The sequence below is a fragment of the Rissa tridactyla genome, chromosome 4 (assembly GCF_028500815.1).
Source record: "Rissa tridactyla isolate bRisTri1 chromosome 4, bRisTri1.patW.cur.20221130, whole genome shotgun sequence".
NCBI lineage: Eukaryota > Metazoa > Chordata > Aves > Charadriiformes > Laridae > Rissa > Rissa tridactyla.
The window spans coordinates 77,229,152-77,252,450 of NC_071469.1; positions in this window are offsets into that span (position 1 = coordinate 77,229,152).

A 23,299-nucleotide genomic window follows, 5' to 3' on the forward strand; every position below is an offset into this window, starting at 1 on the left:
CCTTCAGGGAGCAAGGTCCCAAACATCTCTTCCACTGTTGGTGCTGCTGCTAAAAGAAAAAACTCCTCTTTGAAGTTGGTTTGGTTTTTTCTCCTCAGATACTGTTAGCTTATAGACTACATGATTAGAATTTTGGTATGTGTTTCCTGTCAGGTATCTTGCTTTGCAAAAGATGAAATTTGATTATGCATAAATACTATTCACCAAATTGTTCCCATGAAATAATAATTTACTGACTACTACTGTTATAATTTTTCTTTTTACTCAAATATTCATAACTTTCATACCAATTTTGCCACTGCAACTGTTCTTTACTTTGTGGGGGAGGAGAGGGAAATTCCAAAATAAGTAATATCTATATTTACTGGGTAAATTCTATACAGTGAGTATCTTTGAAAAATATTACATTAGCTATATTCAAGATGTTCCTTAATATATTGTCCAGTCTGGAGAAAACTATTCATTATTCTACTTTCTGGACTTGAAAATACAGGTGCAGTACTGTCTATTTTGATCAACAGAATGCCCCCAGAGGTTGGTTAGCACTTTGCCTCCACTGCTACACAAATTTTTTTAGGCTTTTTTTCCATTCATAGTTAAAAATGTCAGGGATATCTTTGTTCTTAAGGAGAATTGTTCTGGTTTTATAAGCTTGCTAGAGTGAACCTTTAAAAGTTCATGTGAACTTGAGTTTTGGTGAACGCTTTCAAGGAGTTCTGAAATGACAGGTAAAAGTAACATTTTTAAATACTCCGCATTTCTCATATGACAGCATTCATGTACACTGTCAAACAGTTTATGTACTGTACCAGAGGAGGCTTTAATTAGCTGCAGTCATTGCTTTTTCCCACCACTTCTAGCTTTTACAGTGTTCTTAAAAGTAGTTTCACAATATCCTAGAATTGAAAGGGCACAGTGATGCTAAAATGAGAAAGAAGTAATAAACATGCAATACTATGGGATGTTATAGATTCTCGCAGTTACCCGAGTTCTAATACTTGTAACATTTTTCTCCTTTCTTAAAACTTACATGTGTTTGGAGATGACTCAAAATATCCTAGCAGGAGTGAGTCTAGTAGTCCTACTGGATATGTATTGCTCAAGTTTAGGGTTAAGTATTTTATGTAGTGTCTGGTGCTTTTGAGTGCTTTTGGCAATAGAGTGGCTCTCCTAAGAGTGAAGATCAGTGCAGCCCAGGTTCCTTTACCTTTTGAGGTTTCCTTATGGTGTCATATGGTATTATGAAGGTTGTCTTCTGTTTTTTAAACTTTTTTTCTTTGTTTTACCTATGACAAAAGAAGTAAAAGATAATATAGAAAGGGGTTAGCTTATTTTCCCCTTAAGCCATATGCTTAAATAATCAGGACTCTTGTACTTGCTTTAATGTGTAACTTTGCATTCTAAATAAACATCTGGTTCATATTAATGAAATTTAGGAAACAGATTCCAATTCCTTTTCTATTTTTAATTTGGTTATTTTGAGTCTACTGCTAGCTTCTGTAGCTGGTCACAATCTAAAGATGGTGAAATAAGGATTTGAAAGAAAAGCAGTTTCATGGGAATTGCAGCAGCTTGCACAACTATATGTGACTTCTCTCACATTTTATACCATGCAAAATCTAGCTGTTGATTTTTTGATATGAAATTATTAAACACTTTAGAGGTCACCTCTTTCCTGTGATTGCTTTTTTCACTTCAGAAACACACCATGATTCTCAGAAGTACTTAAGTTTCCTATTTTTCAAATATATTTTGTGGAGCTGTTTCTGAATTTGTAATGTGTGCTGTATTACAAGGAATTTTAAAGAATCTTGCACTGCAGCACGTCTTCATTGTTTCTTTTCAAGAAATGTTTTCATATTGTGGCAATAAGACAACATAGAAATTGCAGGTTATAGCATGGCCCCTTTGTTTAACAACCCACACTGATCATTAAGCTAAGCTTTCTGTATATTTGAAAGGAAACAATTCTGCAAAATCAAATTAGGGGAATTTACTGAGAAATAAAGAAATATTTTTGTTGTACTGTTTCATTACCGTTCAGCTTCAGTTAATACATATACTTAAGTTAGTATTACGAGTTCAGATGCTGCTTGGATGCAAGAATTGGTATCTTTGGATTTCTATTAGACTTCCATTCTGGAGCCAATACTGTTTCTACAGTGCAAATTTTGACTGATGGTTTTGTGGTATTTCATTGATTTGCACTAGTCAGAAACATTCAGAGCATTATTTCAGGGTTTAACTCCAACTTATGTTCTCAGTATTAATCCTACATGCGTTCAATGTGTTGGATTTCATCTATGTGACTTGTAATACGCAGCCTCCTACCTAAATTTGATATACAGACAAAGTTAAGCAGTTTAAGTTGCAGTTAGCTTGTAGACTAACAAATTAGGAAAGATTACTTAAGAATGGTTTGGCTAGTAAGAGATGTCTTGAAATACTGTCTCTCAGTGGTCCTATGCTCAAGTCTCTTATGCCTGAGGTGAATTAGATTTTTTTTGTGCCCTCAGTTTTAGGTGTCTTTTACTGGAGTGAAGGTCCTCTGTTCTGTAAGAGACATACTCTGAGCTGTGAAGGATGGAGCCCCGAGAACATTTTGCCTGATCAGTTTATCCTAAATAGGATGCCCTCTCCCTGCTCCCTGATACCTGAAACTTTTGGATTTGCACAAAACCAGTTTCAGCTAGAGTTAATGCATTTGTAGATGAGAAAGGATACAGTTTAGTTAAATAATTCAAAACCCCATATCTAGTTGATACCACTGCTTAAAAGATTAATGTTTTTCAGTGCAAGACCATCTTCGGTCACTGAAGGGAGGAAATGTTATGAGTTACTACTTTCTCGTAAACATCAAGGAAAAGTTAATTGAGGTACAACAAATGCCATGTTGTTTTAGTTCATCTATTGGCACAGCAATATGATGGGTTGAATATGTATGTTGCAATACATCTGGACACAGTGTATGATATCATTTTTGTAGCACCTCTTACCAATGGTGACCAAATGCTCTTCCCATGTACATAGTTTTTAGGAAAAAACTCAAATACAAACAATTATAATAGTAATAAAAACAAGAGAACCCTGAGAATTTTGCAGGTTATCTTAGCACTTAGTCTGCTATGAAGAGTGGTGGTGCTTTTGATATTACTTTAAATATTTAAGCATTCTTGGATACAAATGAGACCCAGAAAGGTAGAATTATCATGTTCAAGTCAAGTATGCAACTGTCCTGGAATGCAAATGCACAATGTAGAAAGAATATTAGGGTCATACTGTCTTCATTATTTAGTCTTAGAGTAGTACTGGCTGACTGTTTGGGAACTGAAATACAAGGAAAATGTTTACCAATTTTCCCATGACAGTATCATTAGAAAATATATTAATGTGTTTTCTACCAAGTCATGTATTTTCACCATTTACTTAGACAAAGGCTTAGTGCTCACCCACATACTATAAACAGTTTGCACTTAGAAGTGCATGGAATACACGAAATATGGTTGTTGGACCATTTTGAAGATGCTTTGTGAATTAAAATATTCCAAATAAAGTATTCTTTGCCAAACCATGACAATCTTATTTGGGCTTTGCATAAGCTTGAAGACTTGTACTATATGAAGTGATGTTGTTTCTTTTGTATATAAATATTTGAGTCTCTGATTCTAATGTATAAGTGTACTCAGAGTTTGTGGTCAGTCACTTGTGATTTGCTTTGCATAGGGTATGTATGTAGTAATCTCATCCTGAAATTTCAATGTGCCATTGACAGGCTGGGACATTAAAAAACAAACAAAAAAAAGCCCCGAACACCCTAATAAACTAAGTTCCTCTGCTCCAAACCTAAAGGTTACACTTTGTGCAACAGTTAAGGCTTCAGAGGAGAAGCAAATGACCCAAGTATATATATAAACAAGTAATATCATTGTAGACTTTTTCTATCCTATGCTCCTGCCAAGTAGTTTAGATGTTTTAAAAGAATCAAGGAAATCCGTTGAAGTGGATTTTTGTGTTCTGTGGCTATTTCTGTATTGGGGCTGATATAAAACTCCATATGAAAATATCTTCAGTCTTTGGAAAAGCTCAGTTTCCGATTGTGTAGTGTGCTTTCAGTTGAGGTTTTGGTAGGAGTCATTATTTGCTGCTTATATACCTGCAGGAAAACTTTAGAAGCCCTGGTTGGTGCTTTGCCTGGCGTAGACTTCAAAATCAAAAGGGATATCTATCATGCACCTCATCTACGTGAACTTAAGTCTTGAGAGTGAGAAATTATGGTCAATGTGAACCCTAATCCTCCGCTTCTTACCGTAATGCGGGTATGATGTCATCCTGTTTTCCCAGCAGACTGGTGGTGGGTGTTTTTGACTGGTTCCAGCATCACTTTCCCTGACAGCACAGATAATTCTCCCTAAAGAATAATGATTTTTGACCCAGGTACTTTGTAAACCTCATTTCTACAAAGCCAGAATGTTACTTTATACCTGGCCTTTAAAACATGGTGCATGTATGTATGGCTGACTTCTTACGCACTCTATTTCTTGAGTTAGCATTTTTAGTTGCAATTTGTACATTTTCTCCTGCTGCAGTTCCCAAAGAACTTATTGGACCCTTACTGACTAAAATGCCTGCAGGTTTTGTAAGCATCAGTCGTAAGATGATGTAGAAAATGCGAGAGTCTGCAGTTTCAGACAACATACAAAATGTCATCTAGGACTAGCAATCCAACACTACACCTTGTAAACCCTACCAACAATAAGTGGGGGTGGGGGAGATAAAAATTAGGGAGAATCTTTCTGAATGTAGACCACTCATTTGAATTTTCTGGAATATCTGGATTTAAAATATAAATACCCTAGAATTAGATGTAAAATGACAATAATATGTCTCTGTATAGTACTTTCCACCCATCGGGATCCCCAACCATTTCATGGTGATTTACACAAGATTTACAAGCTGTTTCATTCTTGTTGAAAAGCAGCAATTATGCATAGCTGACTTGGTTCTGAATAGGATTACAGTATAGTGTAACCTGATCTTATGTTCTGAATTCTGCTAAATTGCTTTGGTTCAATTTACACTTTATTTCTGTACTGTAGTAATGGGAGCATTGTTCTTAACTCAGACTATGGAGATGACTTTTTGTTAATATAGTATAACTATCAGTCTAAGTTCTTGTGAAGAAAGTTTCATTAGTAGTAAAGTGTGATAAGCTAGTATATATATCTTCATGTATTTTACTATACGGGAAAGCTAAACACACAACTTGTTGGCTTATTTTTGTTTAAGTAACAGCGAACTGTAGCTTCATTTAGGCTTATACCTAATATGGTGCGAATGCAGATACAGTAGTATGACTATAAAACCTAGATAAAGGAAGGAGAGCCATCGTTCTGTCTTGAGAGCAGGGGTTATCTGCTTGAGCCCAGGTTTTCCTCAGCCTTCCCCTAGCATACCTAAATCCTGTGCTCCAAAAGGAAATGATGACTCTACTGAACTGGTGTTCATTTCTCTTCCCCCTTCCAACTTCCTTTTTCATAGGGAAGATTAACCTTAAAAAAACCTCTAAGGCTTGAGGTCCCACCCCTGCAATCCCAGTCTGTCCTTATGCAAGTAGTATTCATTTTTGTTCTGTAAGTGTTCTTGTGAGGTAATAAGCATCTCTTTTTTTTTTTTTTCTCCAATAGTCCACACAACCCCCAAAGTGAACCGTATAGTAGACTGAAACACAAGTTTTCTAAGAATGTGCTTTAAATAAATTTGCAGACAATTGTTTTTCAGTATTGTCCCATCACAAGTACTTCATCTTGGCAGATGCCCTGTCTTTTAAAGATTATAGCCCCTGCCTTTGAAAGATCCCACCAAATATCATGGCTAGCTGTATTTCTTTCCCATGAAGCTTTTTTGCACACTTAAATGCACGTGAACCTTCTTAACCCCAGATTTATCAGCTAGATGAAGCCACAGCTGACCTGAGTGAGTAGTCCTGCTTTGAGTGGGAGGTTGGACTGTATGATCTGTGGTGGTGTCTTCCAACTAGAACTTCTAAACTGAATCCCCAAGTGGTTCTTCTATTTATATAGCAATGTACCATTATCTTCCCATGCTCTAGAGACAATTTGGTTTTTTAGTAATGAATGGCCTAGAAGTAAGTGTTCAGTGAGGTGACTTAGGATATTGAAAATGGAATCAGGGACTCAAGGAAAGAAACAGCTGGTGACATGCTGGGTTTGCAAAACAGATAAGCCTGGATTTCTAGAATAAAGATGCTTTGGAGAAGTTGCCAAACACCTGTGTAACAGCCTAGCCTCTCAGATCATCCCCATTCCCAATTGATGGCTCTATGCTTGCATTTCATAATTTTACTTTGCCCTTTCCTTAGGAGGGTGGTGTTGGAATACAGTAGATAGCTGTTCTGTACAATGTGCTTAGTTTGTTACTGTTCTTTGGAAGCATCAAGATTTTAGCTTTGCTTCTGCCTTCAGGGCCTAACCAATTTGAAATCTCACTTTTAAAAGTTTAGCGTACCACCATTACTTCTTACCATGATAACATGGTGGGAGTGCTCTGTTTGCATTTGATTGTACCACAGCTAATGAACTTCTCTAGTACACTATCAGAGTAGCCTTGCTTTTTGATGGCTATAACCTTGGATGGTTCCAAGGAGAAATATTTCCTTAATGTCCTGAAAAATGAGTTCTCGGAAATTTGCCCCTCTATTATGTATGGCTTGTTTTTTATGGAGGTAGTTTAAGTAATTTGTTACTAGTCCTTTATTAGTCTTTTTATTCTTGTTGTTGCTTTTTTCTTTTTTGCTGAACAAGCAGTGAGCACCTCTACTAAATTCTGAGGTTATAGGATGTGGTTGCTTCTGGCAATGTGAATTCTGTTGTGTGCCCTTTTCTCTTCAAGGGCTGCATGGGTGAAGCTAACCAAGCTGTGCCCAGCGAGCTCAATGGGAGTGTTTGTGTGAGCAGGATTAATTAAGTTATGCAGGGTCATGGGACATCTCTAGTGTGGCCTGGTCCTAAGGCTGCTACTACTGGCAGATTTCTGCTGGAACAAGGGCAATTGGTTATTGTCAACCAGACTTCAAAAAGCATGTGATGAAAATGGAAAGATTTCTTCATAGTTCTTGTTAAAATATTTTCAGACGCAGAAGTGTGTGTTTAACCAAACCACTTAAATCCCAGGAATACCCAGCAGATGGCAGTTTGATCAAATATGTGTTTATTGGATTTACATGAGACTCTAAAAAGCTTTAAATATTTATCCAAAGTCAATAAAACTTTGCTCATCAAATCATATGCTTACAGTTCTTTCAGTACATGGAAATGGCATTAAACTGTTAGTCTAGCTTCCTGTAGTGTTTGATTATATAAAAGCTGATATTTTGAATCTAGACTTACACCTGTAAAACTAGGCTGAAACTTTACCAGTCCTTGTAGGAAACTTAAGCAGTCTAAAATCCCTTTAAAAAAAAACTCTAAAGACTAAATAGTCATGTTGTCTTGTACTCAGTATTTGTGAACTTTTGTACAAAAGCCCATCTGTATCTGGGATAGCTAAGAAACTGTATGTGAGAAGTTCATTCTTGCATATATACTGATAGCTGCGTGTTTGCATATGTGAGGAAGTACAAATGATACTATTAAAGCAGTAATTGGCCCATGCCTATACCTCTCTAGCATAAACTATGAAAAGAATTCTTTTTATATCGTTCTATTATAGTCGAACAGAGGTGAGCGTGGTATGCACACTTAAACTTCAAAATACAAAAAAATTCAACTGCAACATGTAATTAAATATTGTACTAGAACTCTGCACATACAGGTTATGGTTCTGTTGTTTGTTCTCATTCTCAATTACTTTTTCCTCTGTCCATTTTCCACTTATTAAAAAAACAGAAGCACAGCTTGCTCTTGTGCTTCTTGTCAGAGTATATGTATTTGAGTGTGTACATGTAAACCTCACAAAACGTTTCTTGCTCTATGGTCACCTAGATTGCAGAGTTCTACAGTACTAGTGTGATCCTAATAGTAGTTACCGAGGACACGTAGAGGAAAATTAGGCAAAAGCTTAACCATCCAGGGAAGCTGTGTAACTTCACTGAAATTGTAATGCATAGTAATTATGGCAAAAGCAATGCAGGGTAACCAGTGCAGTAGGCAAAGACCATGAAGAGAAGGTGTTTTTTTCTGAATGCTTCCTTACTTAACTGTTATTCCAGAATAAATCAAAGCAGTTAATGTGCTCACCTAAATAACTGAATTTTATTTTGGTGAAACTGTTTCTCATTCTTAGCAACATCTATTTTCATGTGGGAACATTTCAAATTCTGCAAGTTTCTTGTTCCCCTATAAATTCCCCTATGTCTTCCTTAAAAAGCTTAATCTACTAAGGCCTTTGAGATGAGGCTTTGGTCTGTTTTCTTGGGTTCTGTGAGTGTTTGTTTCCAATAAGCACTTTATGTATTTTACTTAGAATTATTTAAATATTTATTTAAAATACTTGAGTATTTTAAATGAAAGAGGCATGGGGACCTCTGAAACAGAAACACAGGTTTCTGTCGCAGAAATACAACGCTATTTTTGTTGTAGTTCTTGAGTTTGTATGGAGATAGTCAAAATCATCTTAAACTGAAAAGGAATACCTTACTCTTGTATTAACAAATTCCTAGAGTGAATCAGTATTGTCTGCTCTGTTACAGTTAGGTTCTTTCATTTGGCACAAGAGATGTTAATATCTATTATGCAAGTCTTGGACTCTTGCACAGGCTGTCTCTCCTGTTTTCTGTTAGTCCTATGTAGTTTCAGGGAGTGGAAGGGAAGGGTTTCATCACTGGAATACACACAACAAAGTAATATGATCAGACTGAAGCTTGACACACTGAGTAATCTGTAATATGCTAACGTTTCAGTATCATGCTAGTATTGCATTAGACTAATATGACACTAATGCAAAATGACAGGAAAAATGACTAATACAATAAGACTTTTCATATATTACTGTAGGGCTGCCATATCTGTCCTTTTTAATTCACCTAGAACCCTGCTTAAATGAGAATGAGGGCTACATCTAGAGCATAGCTGGGGAAAAAGCCCGTTTTAGGAAGAAGGCCATTTCAAATATTGTGTAACAACTAAGAAATAATCTTGCAACACTTGTGCTTTATGTACTAGGAATGATGACAATTTTATGATGTAGTGGTAAACTATAATAATTTGAACTGTTGGTGTCTGCAATGATGATTGAACTGAAGTCTCTCTCCATTTTAAATTCATGATAAAATGTAATTTCAATAGATAGGACCAGGATATGTTACCCTCTGTCTGGAAACTCAGTCACAGAATCACAGAATGATAGGGGTTGGAAGGGACCTCTGGAGATCATCTAGTCCAACCCCCCTGCCAGAGCAGGGTCACCCAGAGCAGGTTGTGCAGGAACCTGTGGTTTTGGGATGTCTCCGGAGACGGAGACTCCACTACCTCTCTGGGCAGCCTGTTCCAGTGCTCTGCCACCCTCAAAGGAAGGAAGTTCCTCCTCATGTTTAGATGGAACTTCCTGTGTTCAAGTTTGTGCCCATTACCCCTTCTCCTGTCGCTGGGCACCACTGAATGAAGATTTTGTGGATTTTTTTGAACAATCCTTTCAACTTCCTAAATTCCAAAATTGAAAGGATGAAGTAGTTCTTGAAGTGTATACAACTTCTGATTTTTGATAGTGCATACAGTTATAATAGAGAACAAGATAATACTTCTTCTAAATCTCCATGCTCTCTGTTAACTATTTTGCAGAACTGCAGTTCTGTGTGGTTTTATGTTTACAATGAATTACCTTAAGAAGCATTTGCTGATGCATGTTACTGACTTCCCTGTGTTCTTATTATTAGAATGTAACAGTGAGATTATTTTAGAAGCTTACATTCTAGGCTATTAAGTAACAATTGTGTTCAGCTAGTTGTGCATGTATGCGTATATCTGATAATTAAATAATGACCTGACGTGGAATTAGAAAGACATACTTTGAAATAAGGGATGTGTAAAATAAGTTAAAGATCTGTAGGGATTTCAGATGTGGTCTTGGAGTAATGCAAGAAGAACCTCAGTGGAGGTAGTGAAAACAGGCATGCAAGTTTAAAATGGAAACAGTAGGTTTGTTCTTTCTTTGGGTGTTGCTTTTGTGGTCAGTAGAAAGGTGAATGAAAAGTTTCCTGAAAGACCATCAGCTTTCTTAATGATAACTCCGCTCCAGTCCCTTACTGCTTGCTCAGGACCAAGCATGTGGTGCTAAAAGAGGTCCCTGGGCACCTTTTCAAATTAAACCAACCCTGAGCAAAACTGAGTGGCCAAATGGAACCACAGGAGACCCCCATGTTAGCAAGTCTTCATGAAGTTTATTCGAACAAACTTGGATATCCATCTTCCCTGCTTCCTGTGACTGACTTCCTATATTATTACTAGCTAAGACAGCTTTATGGTTTATCAGGTTGCTGTGACTCTTTGCTCAGAAAGTTTAGATAAAAACAGCATGGTGGTAGAATTTGACTGTAATGGTAATGCCAAACCAAGTAAACTAACTTTTTTCCCCTCAAAGAACAAGTAATAAGGTAAAGATATTTAAAAATATTTAGTGTATGTACATGTGTTAAAATAAGCAGGTAATACTTTTTATTTTTTCATATTTAAATGCTGTAACAGACTATGATATTATTGGCAATGGAAAAAGCCAATATCCTGTTGTGAAAGGTGTACTGTCAGAACTAACATAAACCATGCAAAGGCTGCACTTGTGCCTAAAATGTTTTGTCATTCTCTGGCTGTGCTTTTCCCAATTTCTCAGGAAAGTTTTCCATCAGATTATGTTACCGATGTCAAAGATACCAGTGCTGGTGTGAATAGAAAAGGAGGGGATGTGGGGCGGGGGCAGCAGTTTAGTCTTAGATGCTCTTAAACCATGAGTAAAAACCTACACGTTAAGGAAGTGAATGAGATTCCTGAATGTGTAAGTAGAGGTACTGAAAACGAGCACCTAGCTAATATGACCATTCTAGATGGCATTACTGAAACGAAATGGTGTCCAGTTCTGAGGTTAAAACTTTAAAAAGGATGTTGATGGGGACGAGCAGTGAACGTTGTCTACCTCGACTTCAGCAAGGCTGTCTCCCATAACATCCTCATAGGTAAGTTTAGGAAGTGTGGGTTAGGTGAGTGGACAGCGAGGTGGATTGAGAACTGGATGGATGGCAGAGCTCAGAGGGTTGTGATCGGCGGCACAGAGTCCAGTTGGAGGCCTATAGCTAGTGCTGTTCCCCAGGGGTCAGTACTGGGCTCAGTCTTAACATATTAATCAATGACCTGGATGAGGGGATAGAGTGTACCCTCAGCAAGTTTGCTGATGATACAAAACTGGGAGGAGTGGCTGATATACCAGAAGGGTGTGCCACCATTCAGCAAGACCTAGACAAGCTAGAGAGTTGGGCAGAGAGGAACCTAATGAAGTTCAACAGAGGCAAGTGTAGGGTTCTGCACCTAGGGAGGAATAACCCCATGCACAGATACAGGTTTGGGATTGATCTTCTGGAAAGCAGCTTTGCAGAGGGGGAATCAAGCAGTTGACCATGAGCCAGAAATGTGCCCTTGTGGCTAAGAAGGCCAATGGTCTCCTGGGGTGCATTAAAAGACTGTGGCCAGCAGGTCGAGGGAGGCCATCCTCCCCTCTATTTTGCCTCGGTGAGGCCACATCTGGAGTACTGTGTCCAGTTCTGGGCTCCCCCAGTTCACAAAAAACAAGGGACTAGTGGAGAGAGTCTGGTGGATGGCTACAAAGGTGATCAGGGGTCTGGATCATCTCTTGTATGAGGAAAAGCTGAGACCTGTGGCTGTTTAGCCTGGAAAAGAGAAGACCGAGAGGTAATCTTATCAATGCTTCTCAATATCTAAAGGGTGGGTGTCAAGAGGATGGGGACAGACTCTTTTCAGTGGTGCTCAGAGACAGGATAAGAGGCAATGGGCACAAACAGGAACACGGGGAATTCCATCTCAACATAAAGGAAAAAATTCTTTATTTTGAGGGTGGCAGAGCACTGGAACAGGCTGCCCAGAGAGGCTCTGGAGTCTCCTTCTCCGGAGACATTCAAAACCCGCCTGGACGCATTCCTGTGCAACCTGCTCTAAGGGAACCTGCTTTGGCAGGGGTTGGACTAGATGATCTCCGAAAGTCCCTTCCAACTTCTACAATTATGTGATTCTGTGATGAATTGGACAAGGTTCAGAAAGTGCTAAGAGTAGCTGGAAACCAAGTCTTTAAATGAACTTTTGTCTCTTATATGTTTCTTATTTAAAAAAAAAACAACAAAACAACATTATTTGAAAGAGTAAGGATACAAGCCAAAACTTCACCCAAGAATTTATTTTCTACTCTCGCAAATTCCTCTTGTGCTCTGTGTGTCTGCCTAAACAATTGCTGTGGTCAACTACAGAGCATAAAGTAGAAAACAGGTGGTCATAAGCATATGTAAGCATGAAGCATGTATATTTTTAGTTTCCCCGCATTAAGGTAAAGATTAGTGAGTTCATCTGGTTCTTTCTCTTACCCAATGCATTTATTCATTGAATATTCAATATAATGGTCAGATAGTAACAATTATGATACTGTTGTAGGTTGAACTCAGGTTTTGTAACTGAGACCAGAATATTCCTCAGTGTATGGAGTTCACAGCTACAGTTTATAAGTACAGAATTCATAGGTACAATTTTGGAAATTAAAGTAGTGATGGATTGCTTTCTTTTGCCTGGTTTTAATCAAACCCAGACCATTATGTTAATGTATTTCTCACCTCTTAGGAATGAGAGTGAAAGAAAATGTGGATTTCGATATTGTACCTGCTGCTAAGTGGCTCTTAATGTAACTTGATTAGCATTGCACATGTAAATTGTTGGAGAGCTCACCTTGGAGAGCTTATTTGGAACCTTGCCACGCTTAATGTACTGGACAGTTCAAAGCTCACCAAGCTGAAGATTTAGGACAGATGTTTGTCTAAGCTACTGTTCAAGATTTGAAATGATAGAGACTCTGCAGTCTCCCCAGGCAATCTCTTCAGTCTCTACTAATACAAGGGTTTTTGTTTGCATTTAAGCTGAAGCTTTCTCATTGTAATTTGAACCCATTACTAGTCCTGTTCACAATGGGCATGGAGAACAGATTATTTTCTTCTTCTTTGTATAGCAGTAGGGGGTTATAAATGTGTCCCTTTTTGTACAGAAGCTTCAGGTGAGAGTTTGGGAACCCTGCAGTCCTATTCTTGTGTACTGCCTATGTGAAACTACAGGGAAGTATCTTTATGCTGTTCTCATCAATATGTAAACTATGATTCACTTCTCAGCGTGAAGATCCTCATGAGACAGTGGTGAAAATTAATGTGCATTATCACTGCTAGCATTTTAACGGGGGCTCCTCATAGTTATTTCTTAGTCTGACAACCCTTCTCAAGGATGGGAAGGCTGGAGGATGGAGATGAAGTGTTTTTTCTAGTCTTCCCAGTTAAGTAATCTGTCAGCAAAGAGTAACATCACGAAAAACTATTTTGAGTCAGATATTAAAATACTTTTTGCTGAGACTTGGTTTAAAACCAGAAGTAGAATTTTTTTTTATTTACAAAGAATGCATTGAATGGTGTGGTAGCACAGGCTTGTAGCTACTCTGTATAGCATGCAATAGGACAGAGAAGGTTGTAAACCTTGTAAAGGAAGCTGTTAGTTTCCAAAGCAGCAATAGGAAGTTTTTACAAGAGGTCAGGGTGATCTTGAAGTTCCCTAGCAGTCACTTAGTCATTCTGCAATTATTGCGAAGCTAGAGTGTCTTCAGAGGTACTGCTATTTTACATATACACAAAATAGAAAAGGTACATAGGTAATTCTTGTGTATGCATTCTCTAGAGTTCCTCATAGCAGGCATATTCTCATATTCTGTATGAGAATGAGAATATTCTTACTCATAAGAACAGAGTGGGGCAATTTCCAGGAAAGCCAACAGTAGAATCAGGATCAGAAATTAATCTGATCAAATAGGGGGTAGCAATCCAGAGATGGTAGTTACTAAGCAAGAAGTTGCTATGTGAGTTATGACTGGGAAAGGGGAAAAAAAAAACCAACCTGCTGCATTAGTAAATAACGACATGCAAGTTTTGGTGTTTTAATGCTGATTGTGCAGGATGTGACCTAAATGATATCAACTCATTGTCAGACCTATGTTGTGTGGGGCAAGGGCTCTGTACAAGCTTCCCATTGTTAAGGTGCCTATGCTAAAGTCAGAGGAACAAGGTTTGTTAAAAGTAATGCATAGAAGAAAGAGGAGTCCAGAATTTCTTTCCAGAAGGGTGCACCTTTAATGCGCAGAGGTGGATTTTCCCCAAAGAAAGACTTCCTTGCAGAGAATATAGTAATATCTAAATGTTAGTGAAAATCTACGTGTTATACAACTCCAGTGATTTTTTTTTTTAATAGCTTTAATGTATCATTTTCCAGGTGATGCCTTTCTTCTTGCATACTTCCTGTCCTCAATATTCAAGTTCACAAACAGCAAAGAACAGAACATGAATGAGCTCTAGAGGTCACAAGATCTAAAAATTTAAGCAGTATTTGATGGAACAAAGCTTCCTGTCTATATTCAGTTTAAGTGTGTATGCTACTAGTATCATATAGCAGATAGCTGTTGCCTAGAATGGTATGGTTTATAAGTTCCTCCACTGTAAGTGTAAATAGTAGCTTTATCTGTAGTTAAAATTCAAAGTGGTTTCTGTTATGAAATGTGAGAACCAAAGCTAATAAAGGTGAAAAGATCAGGGTTCAGATTGGATTTTTAATATCCATCTGTATCCTCAAGTAACTAGACTTGGACCGCTTATTGGAAAAAAAAGACGCAGTATCTGATTCTAATGTAGTATGTTGACCATTAAAAATCACAGAAGCATGCAACCAAAATGAAGTTAGTATCACTGAAATGAAATTAATAAAGTATTGAAGTCAAAGTAAATTCATGTTGTATTGACTTAAACAATCAAATTGATCAAATCACCAGGATAACAAAGAAACAGTTGTGGAGCTTATAAATTATGAGAACAGATCTATAGAGGTGTGTGTTCTTCTAGTAAGTTACAAAATAATTGTGCAGAAAATAGCAAAATTATTTAGTCTAACCTGTCTAGTGTTTTAATAAAAAAAAATCAAAATATTTCATGTCAGAACAATGAACCCTTTTAGAAGGAATACTTAAAACCTTCTCATCAGATCTAGCCTTCTGAATGGTGATTAATTGTCTCCTGTCAGTATTTTAATTCCAACTTTAATTGTAGTAATCAAAAATACAATAAAGCTTGGGTACTAGACTTGCGTATGACAACTTCAAATATTTGAGTTTTGATGTGGAGTTTAAAATGCGTGTGAATATGGGACCTTTTCATGTGCTTTTGTTGTACAGACTCTTATAATATGTGTGCAATTGCACTTTTTTCTCACCTGTTAAAGTGCCTACATATGCTGAGGTGTCTCCCAGCCAAGTTCTTTTTAGAAGTATACAAGATAATAAAAGAATAACAAATTTTCATCTTCTACAGTCTTTTCATCCTTCTGGACTGGGAGCTGCAAATGCTGGATTGTCAGAAACAAACTGTAAGACAGCAATCCTGGTTATTCACCTTCTGTCCATCAATGTGAAAAATTTATCAGACAATTGATGTTATGCTTTCTGCTTGATTCAGAGCTATAACGTGAAAATTTGTTTTCTGGGGTGCTCATCTTGATGGCATTATCAAGATGAAACTAATTTAAAAGAAATTTAAAAAAAATGTATTCTGTACACTTAGACTTTTGCCCTCCCAGTTTTTGTGTTTATTTTCGACTTTAGGGCTAGATTGGAGTTTTATTTGGCTTCCAGAAAGAGAGCTTTTGAAGTCTATCACAGAGGAGGAGAAAAGAAGGATCTCAGAACTGGCTTCTGTTACATGCTATTAATAATAACTTGTTGTGTCAAAGAAGTTTTCTGCTACCTATAAATACAGAAGTAAAAAGAAATTATATTTTTTAAATTGTCGTGACACTTTTCATCCAAACCTTCTAGCCTTTGTTATTTTTGAAAACTCAGTTTGCATTTGATGAAAAGGTATTGCAGCTTGTATTTAAAAGTTGTTATGGTCATCTTGTAGTCTATGCTCAGAAGAAAGCGGTTGGGGACTACTGAGTTTCTGAGTGGCTGCTGGTTGCTGGTACAAAACAGATGATGTGCCCATCTGACAGCAAGTTTCAGTAACTGCTTCCCCCCTACATACCCTGCCAATTTAAAATTATTAAAACAAAGTCAGTGTTGGCTTGTGACCGTTATTACTGCTTGTTATTCTGTGTATTTTGATTTTCTATTTATGTAGAAAGTAGTATTTTATTTGCAAGGGAAAGAGGCTTATAAAAGTCTGACTACTACCTTTGTGAAGTTGTTTTTTTGTGATATGTATGTTTACTTATACTTGATCAGTGTAACGCTTATGTTGACAGTTAGATTGATGATGTCCCTAACCTATTCATTTCCTTGCTTTTAAGTAGACAATTGTTAAAGGATGTGCTAGTGTAGTGTGGTGTAGCTCAGCAACCTCAAATAATTTTTGAAATGTGTTTGCTTATAGAACTTTATGCCTGCATGACACATACAAAAAAAAAAAGAAAGATTTGTGATCTCACATTTTTCATAAGTAAGTAGTTTCTTTTCCTGTAAGCCAAACTGATTTTCTTGCCAGTACAGTTGGAATTGTCTTCTGATGTGTCATCAATGTTTGTCTGAAATGATGGCAAACTATCATACGCAATTATGTGAATTAACTCCCATAATTCCAACAGCAGCCTTGTGCCATCTCTAATTCCAGTGTGCAGGTTCTACTCAGGAAGCTTCCACTTTCTTTTTACCTGTTTGTCTCTTCAGGCTCTGTGTTTCACCGAGCAGGTCATAGGCTGTATTTTCTGAGGATTCTGTATAATATTGTGTGATTGAACAGAGGGAAAACTTTTAATAGGTACAGCAAATCTTGCTGTGGTGAGTTGGTGTCTTATTTTTTCTAGGTGTCAGCAGACTTGGAATCATAGATACATAGAATTGCCTAGGTTGGAAGGGACCTTGCAGATCGAATCCAACCATCAACCTAACTCTTGACAAACACCATCACTAAACCATGTCCCTCAGCACTACATCTACACGTCTTTTAAATACCTCCAGGAATGATGATTTCACCCTGGGCAGCCTGTTCCAATGCTTGAAAACCCTTTTGGTGAAGAAATCTTTCTTAATACTCAATCTAAACCTTCTCTGGCTTAACTTGAGGCCCCTTTCCTCTTGTCCTATGGCTTGTTACTTGAGAGAAGAGACCGACCTCCCCCTCTCTACACCCTCCTTTCAGGTAGTTGTAAGGTCTCCCCTCAGCCTCCTTTTCTCCAGGCTGAACGCCCCCAGCTCCCTCAGCCGCTCCTCACAAGACTTGTGCTCCAGACCCCTCACCAGCTCCGTTGCCCTTCTCTGGACACGCTCCAGCCCCTCAATGTTTTGGAGTGAAGGGCCCAAAACTGGACACAGCACTGGAGGTGGGGCCTCACCAGTGCTGAGCACAGGAGGAAGTACTTGAACACCTATATTCTGCACTTTGCAAGACTTTTAATATTGATGTAAGAGCTTTGTATGTGTAACAATTATTTTCCAATAACTGTTATCTGCTTGCGTTTTAGAAAGGTTGTTATGCTGGGGGTGTGCAGTTTGCTTGTCACTTTGCTAGTTAGCATCATCTGAGAATTAATGTAGAAAAGTAATGTTTGTCTTGTTTCAGCTGCAATGGTCTATACATAAGAATGAGGAAAGGCTTGAAAAGAGAAAGAAAATTATTAATTAGGCTAGCTGGTATTGGTAGAAAAAGTAAAACTGCACTCTGGAATATAGAGCATTTGCTGTGATCTAGCGAAGGGTTGATTCCAAAAACATGTATGTTTTCTACCTGTACTAGTTTATTTAGTAATACCTATCACTTAGTATGAATGAAGGGGGAAGAAAGAGCCTAATTAGCTTACAGTTGTGAAAGTCTTCAGAGAAAATTTTCATGTTTAAAGTTAAGGAGGTGGCTGTATTTTTTTCAATATTAAGGCCTCAGGTTTCATCATGCTGATGAATAACAAGAAATTTTGACATCTAAATCGTTAGTGGATTTATTTTGGTTTATGATTAATAAACAGGCCTGGAAAATATTGTATTTTGTCTGGAAAAATAATAAAACCCCATAAATTAAAAAATGTTTGCTTTGCTGAGGTACTTAGTACTTTGCAGCCCAGAAGAATAATGTAGCTGGAAGAATAAATAGCAAGTGATAAGTGCTTAAATGGTACCATAAATCACATTTTAGAAGACTGCCAATATGTTTTACAAAACGGATTTCTATGGACAAATGGAAAAAAACCATAAAGGAACACACTGTGAAAATGGCAGTAATAGAACAGTGTCTTTACAGCAGTACGTGTTGTAATTTAAATTTGAGAGAACTATAAAATGAAGATCTGGTAACAGTAGCTCTGTGATATATTGTGTGTTTAGGTTTGTGGTTTTGGGGCTGTTTATTTTTTTTAAATTCTAGTAAAAATAAGTTTCCTTTAGAGACTTATGTTGTGGTGCAAATGGGCACCTGCCTCAGCAAAACAGTGCTCTTAATCATCTGTTGTGACTCATTATTTGTAAATGCATAGTTGCATTCGTAAAATAGAGTATTGCTGGAGCAGAGGCCTAGTTCTGAAGCACCATTGGAGGTGTGCCACTATCTTTAATTTCACTTTTAGAAGCCCAACAGATGGGAAGTAGTGTTTAGTCAGGAGGCATTTAGGACTCCCATGCTCTGCTGCCAGCGTGGTCATTGCTGTGTCATGATCTTTGATATACCATTGAGGCTTTGTCATTTGACTGCCTCATCAGCTGCTGGAGAAGCTAATGTCTAACATATAGACTTCTGGAGAGCATTAGCTGTGTAATGAGTTTCCTCAAAAGAGGTGTTTAAATGTTCTGGAGTATGGAATAATCAAATAGTAACTTCAGCCGCCTCCTTGCTGCTAGATGCAATAGCTAATAATTATCGTTACTGGATGTCCAAAACTTTACCCAGTGTGTAATGGCCTTGCAACTACTTAACTGACAAGAGGCGTGTAACTCTTTTTTGCATTTTCTTTTTTGGCATTTCATTTATCTGAGCTAAACACAATTGGTGTGTAAACATCATCAGTCTTGATGTTATGAGAGAATGTGTTTTGCAATAGCACTTCAGCTTCAAATAAATATTCCTGGTTTAATTCTTTGAAACTTTTTTCTGTCCTCATAAACTGAAGCTTGTGTGGAAAATTTCTGGAAGAGTGGTAGCAAGTGTCATCATATTTAGATCTGTTGTTGATGTGATTTCTTAAAAAAAAAATAATCAAGTACACCTTATACAACTGAGCGGATATTAATTGACATACTTAAAGAATTTGATTTAACCTTCTGTTTTCTTAAAAGATTAGATTTCAAAAGCTTCTGCATTCCTTTGCAAGTATCAGACTGGGTATTTGCTTGTGGGTTGGTTTTTGTTTGTTGGTTTAAATCTGCAGACACTTCTGTCCTCCTGTGAGTCATTAATTGAAGCCTGGTTTATGTGTTGAAGGCTGCTATTGATCGGTTGCATAGAACAGCATGAGTAACAAAATTGGGAGAAAATAAGAGTGTTGCCAGAGCTGAAAGCGTCTGAATTTAAGGATTTGGTTTATCTCATTGAGTTGACTGTTGCTTCAAAATCAACACCAAGTTAATTGTTTGGTTCTAGGATTCTGATTTTTGAATAATGTTAGTATAGTGTTGACTTCATAAAGGTGTCAGATTCTCTTTTCAAATGAGGCTAAACACTTCTCTAGATGGAAATGGAAAAAAAAAAAGCAACTGTGCCATCAGGACAGTCAGTTCTAGAAGTATGAATTGTCAAAACCCCTGTTTGATAGAGACGCAAGAAACCCAATGTTTATTTTAAAGAGAGAATTAGTCTCTCTTTATTCTGCATGACAGGTCTGAAGCTCATCTGGTGAGAAACACTTAACCACGTACAGAACTACTTGGAAATGTCTTGAATTATATCTGATGTTTCTGAACTTTAATTGCCTATTTAGCCCAGTTTAACTTCAGAAGAGCCTTTGCAAGTAAACAAACATTTTGTTTAAATGCTTCTTGTGACAGTTAATGTATGTACATCTATACCAGATCAAAAGACATGTGATACACAATCGTTGTTCTACGTAGTAATTTCCTTGGTAACTGTAATGAGTGCCATGGGGAGGAAATAATGAAGGTTTGCAGCTTCTCTTATTTTGCTACCTAAGAAGTTCCCCTCTGATGGATTAAATGCTATTAAAGATCCTTGTAAGCTATCACTTAATTTTATTCTATTATACTAGGTTTCCAAACTGTACAGATTGTTGGGATCTTGTGCACGAGGGCTCTAAAAAGGGCTGGATTTGTTAGGAAAGGCCATGGCTTCCAGTACAGGGTGAAGTTGATGTGAAGGGAGCCCTGCAGTGCTGAGCTTGCCGAGGCTGGCGGTGCAGCCCTCCGTACTGGCTGGCTTCAGTCTCTTCGCTTTGCCAGCTGGGGTGGCACCCTCATCTGTGCCCTCTGAAGACCTATTAGGATAGGAAGGGAGTTGAGTGCCGATGGGGTCTGTAGAAGATGCATGTGTGCTAACAGTAGCAGCTAAGATCTACAAACAGTTCATAGAATTAGATGGATGTCTGCAGGACCGGGCAGGCTTCTGAATTCTTTGGGGAGGATTTGGGTATATGGCTCCACGATTACATTTGATATCAGCTCTTCATACTGTGTGCATATTCTTCTGTCCTAGTACCTTGAGAATTAGCCCTTGATGTTTTACCTCACAGTCAGTGAGGCTGTCAGAAGCCGAGGACCAGGAGTTGCACGTTGCATATTGCAGGTTGTTACAATCACATAGCAACTTTTTTCAAAAGTAGGTATTTTTAAGAGAAATAAAAATAGATAACTAGACTTAACACTACTGGGGATTTGCAAAACTGTGATGCAAGAGAATAGTGAAACTAGCTTTATCTATAAATAAAAATGTAACTTTCAAACATCAAGTAATAGGAATGGTACAAATATTAATATAATAAATGCAAACAAATTCTATGTAAAAAAAAAAACAAACTAGTACTCCAAGCATTAGAAGTCATTAATATTAAAGTTACCCAATCAATCACAACCTAGGTTTATATTTAATTCTATGCACTTATATTACATATTTTATAATTAATTGTGTAAGATAATACATTTTAACAAATACATTATTAATAAATCAGATTTATATTTAACCCTTATGAATAATGCATGATCATGCAATGTTTGTTTATATGATTATGTATTTCATGGTGGTTTGTGCTCTAATGTCTATAGGATATTCTTGTTTATACAAAAGTATGCAAAATGAATCCTCATCTTCATATGGGCCTATCTTTAAAAAAAAAAAAAGACAACTTCAGAGTGATGAAAATATTGTTAGCCCAGGAACTTGTGGTTTCTTTGTCACTTAAGATACTGTTTTCGTGTTATCTTGAATCAGTAGCTTCCCTCACCTCTCAGCTTTGCCGCTTGTGAAATTTAAATTGCCCTTGTAGTGGAGCTTAATTGTGAGGGTTTTGCACAGTACTTTAAAGTATGTAATGGACAGTAACTATGTGGATTATTTTGAATTAATTTAGATTTGTAGCTAACATGCTTTACAGATGCTATGTACCAAGGGGAACAGGGCAGTTTAGAGCTGATGAATCTTAAACTTGGTAGGTTTTGGTTTTTTGTTGTGTGGTTTCGTTTTTTTTTTTACAGAAAATCTATTACAGTGAAAGCCTATGGATTCTGAATATCACAGCTGGCCGGGTGCATTTTATGATACGTTTTGAGCAAGATCCTGCAGTAGAGTAGTAACTTGTTATTCTATGTTGTCATATATAAGGCTCTTAAATCTATTAACTCACTTTTATTATTCAGTTTAATGGTGCTACACTAACAAATATATGCTGCTTTTTCTCTGAAGTCTGTCATGCCACAACAGGAACCCTATAATAAATCATCCTGAAATTCTGCTTATTTTAGTTTTTCTAGGCCTGTGTAGTAACTTGTGTTATTGTAAGCGTGTTGATATAGATTTGTGTGTTTTGATGTCTTTGGGTTTTTTAAAGTACTAAGATAATGAACATCAACAGAATAGGAGTGAATGCAAGTAAAGCTATCTGTATTGGTTTGAAGTGGAACAAATTTCCCACAGGAACATAAACACGAGTAACATGGTGTTCTATGAAAGAAATAGTACAGGTTAGAAATCATAGAAATGATCAAAATCTGCTTGTATCATCAAAATACTAATTATGATAGGTAGACTCCATCAGTGTGGAAATACAGAATGGTTTTGCCAAAAATACATTTTGAGACTATTTGCTAGGTCATTTTCAAGTTTTTCTCTTGTCCATTGGAATATTTTCAAGTTAGTTAGAAATAATTGAGTACAGGTAGTTGTTTATTCTGTTTTTACGGTGCAGTGTTTTTGCAGACCTTTGAAATAAGCTCAGGTTAAGAACCCTCATGACTTCATATCCTAGTCTTTTTCCATAGGAGAGTGATAATATGTCGAAGTCTATTTTCATGCTGACACCATATGCCTTAGCACAAACTTAAGAGGCTGCATTGAATATAAAGAGGGTGTGCATATTCAATTATTATCCCTCACTTTCACTACTTCAGAGTTGACTTTTTTTGGTGTGGATTCTGATGTGGAAAAAATGGGCAAAGGCTGAGGGGTGCCCAACTAATGAACTCAGGAGTATGTGAGATGCCTATGTTGCCTGGTAGCTAAAATCTGTGACCTAGAAAGGTGCAGGTATGATTAGTACAGAACATAGGCTTATGCAGTAATAAATTAAGAATTGCCTTATTCATCCTTTCCCTGTATGAGTATTTAAGTCAACAAGTCTACTTTAAAAGAGTGACAGAGCCAAACAGACCAAAGATGATTATGAGAAATGAAAAACGTTCCACAAGTTTCATAATGGGTGAGAATTTCAGGATCCAATTAATTTTAATTTACATTTGCTACTCTTTATATCTGTTGGGATATAGACTTGCCCTAAGGTTCAGTAAGTGTTTTGCTGGTGTTGGTTAAAGCTAGAGCAATTTTAGTGAACAATTTTACTAGTTTCTAAACACTATCAAA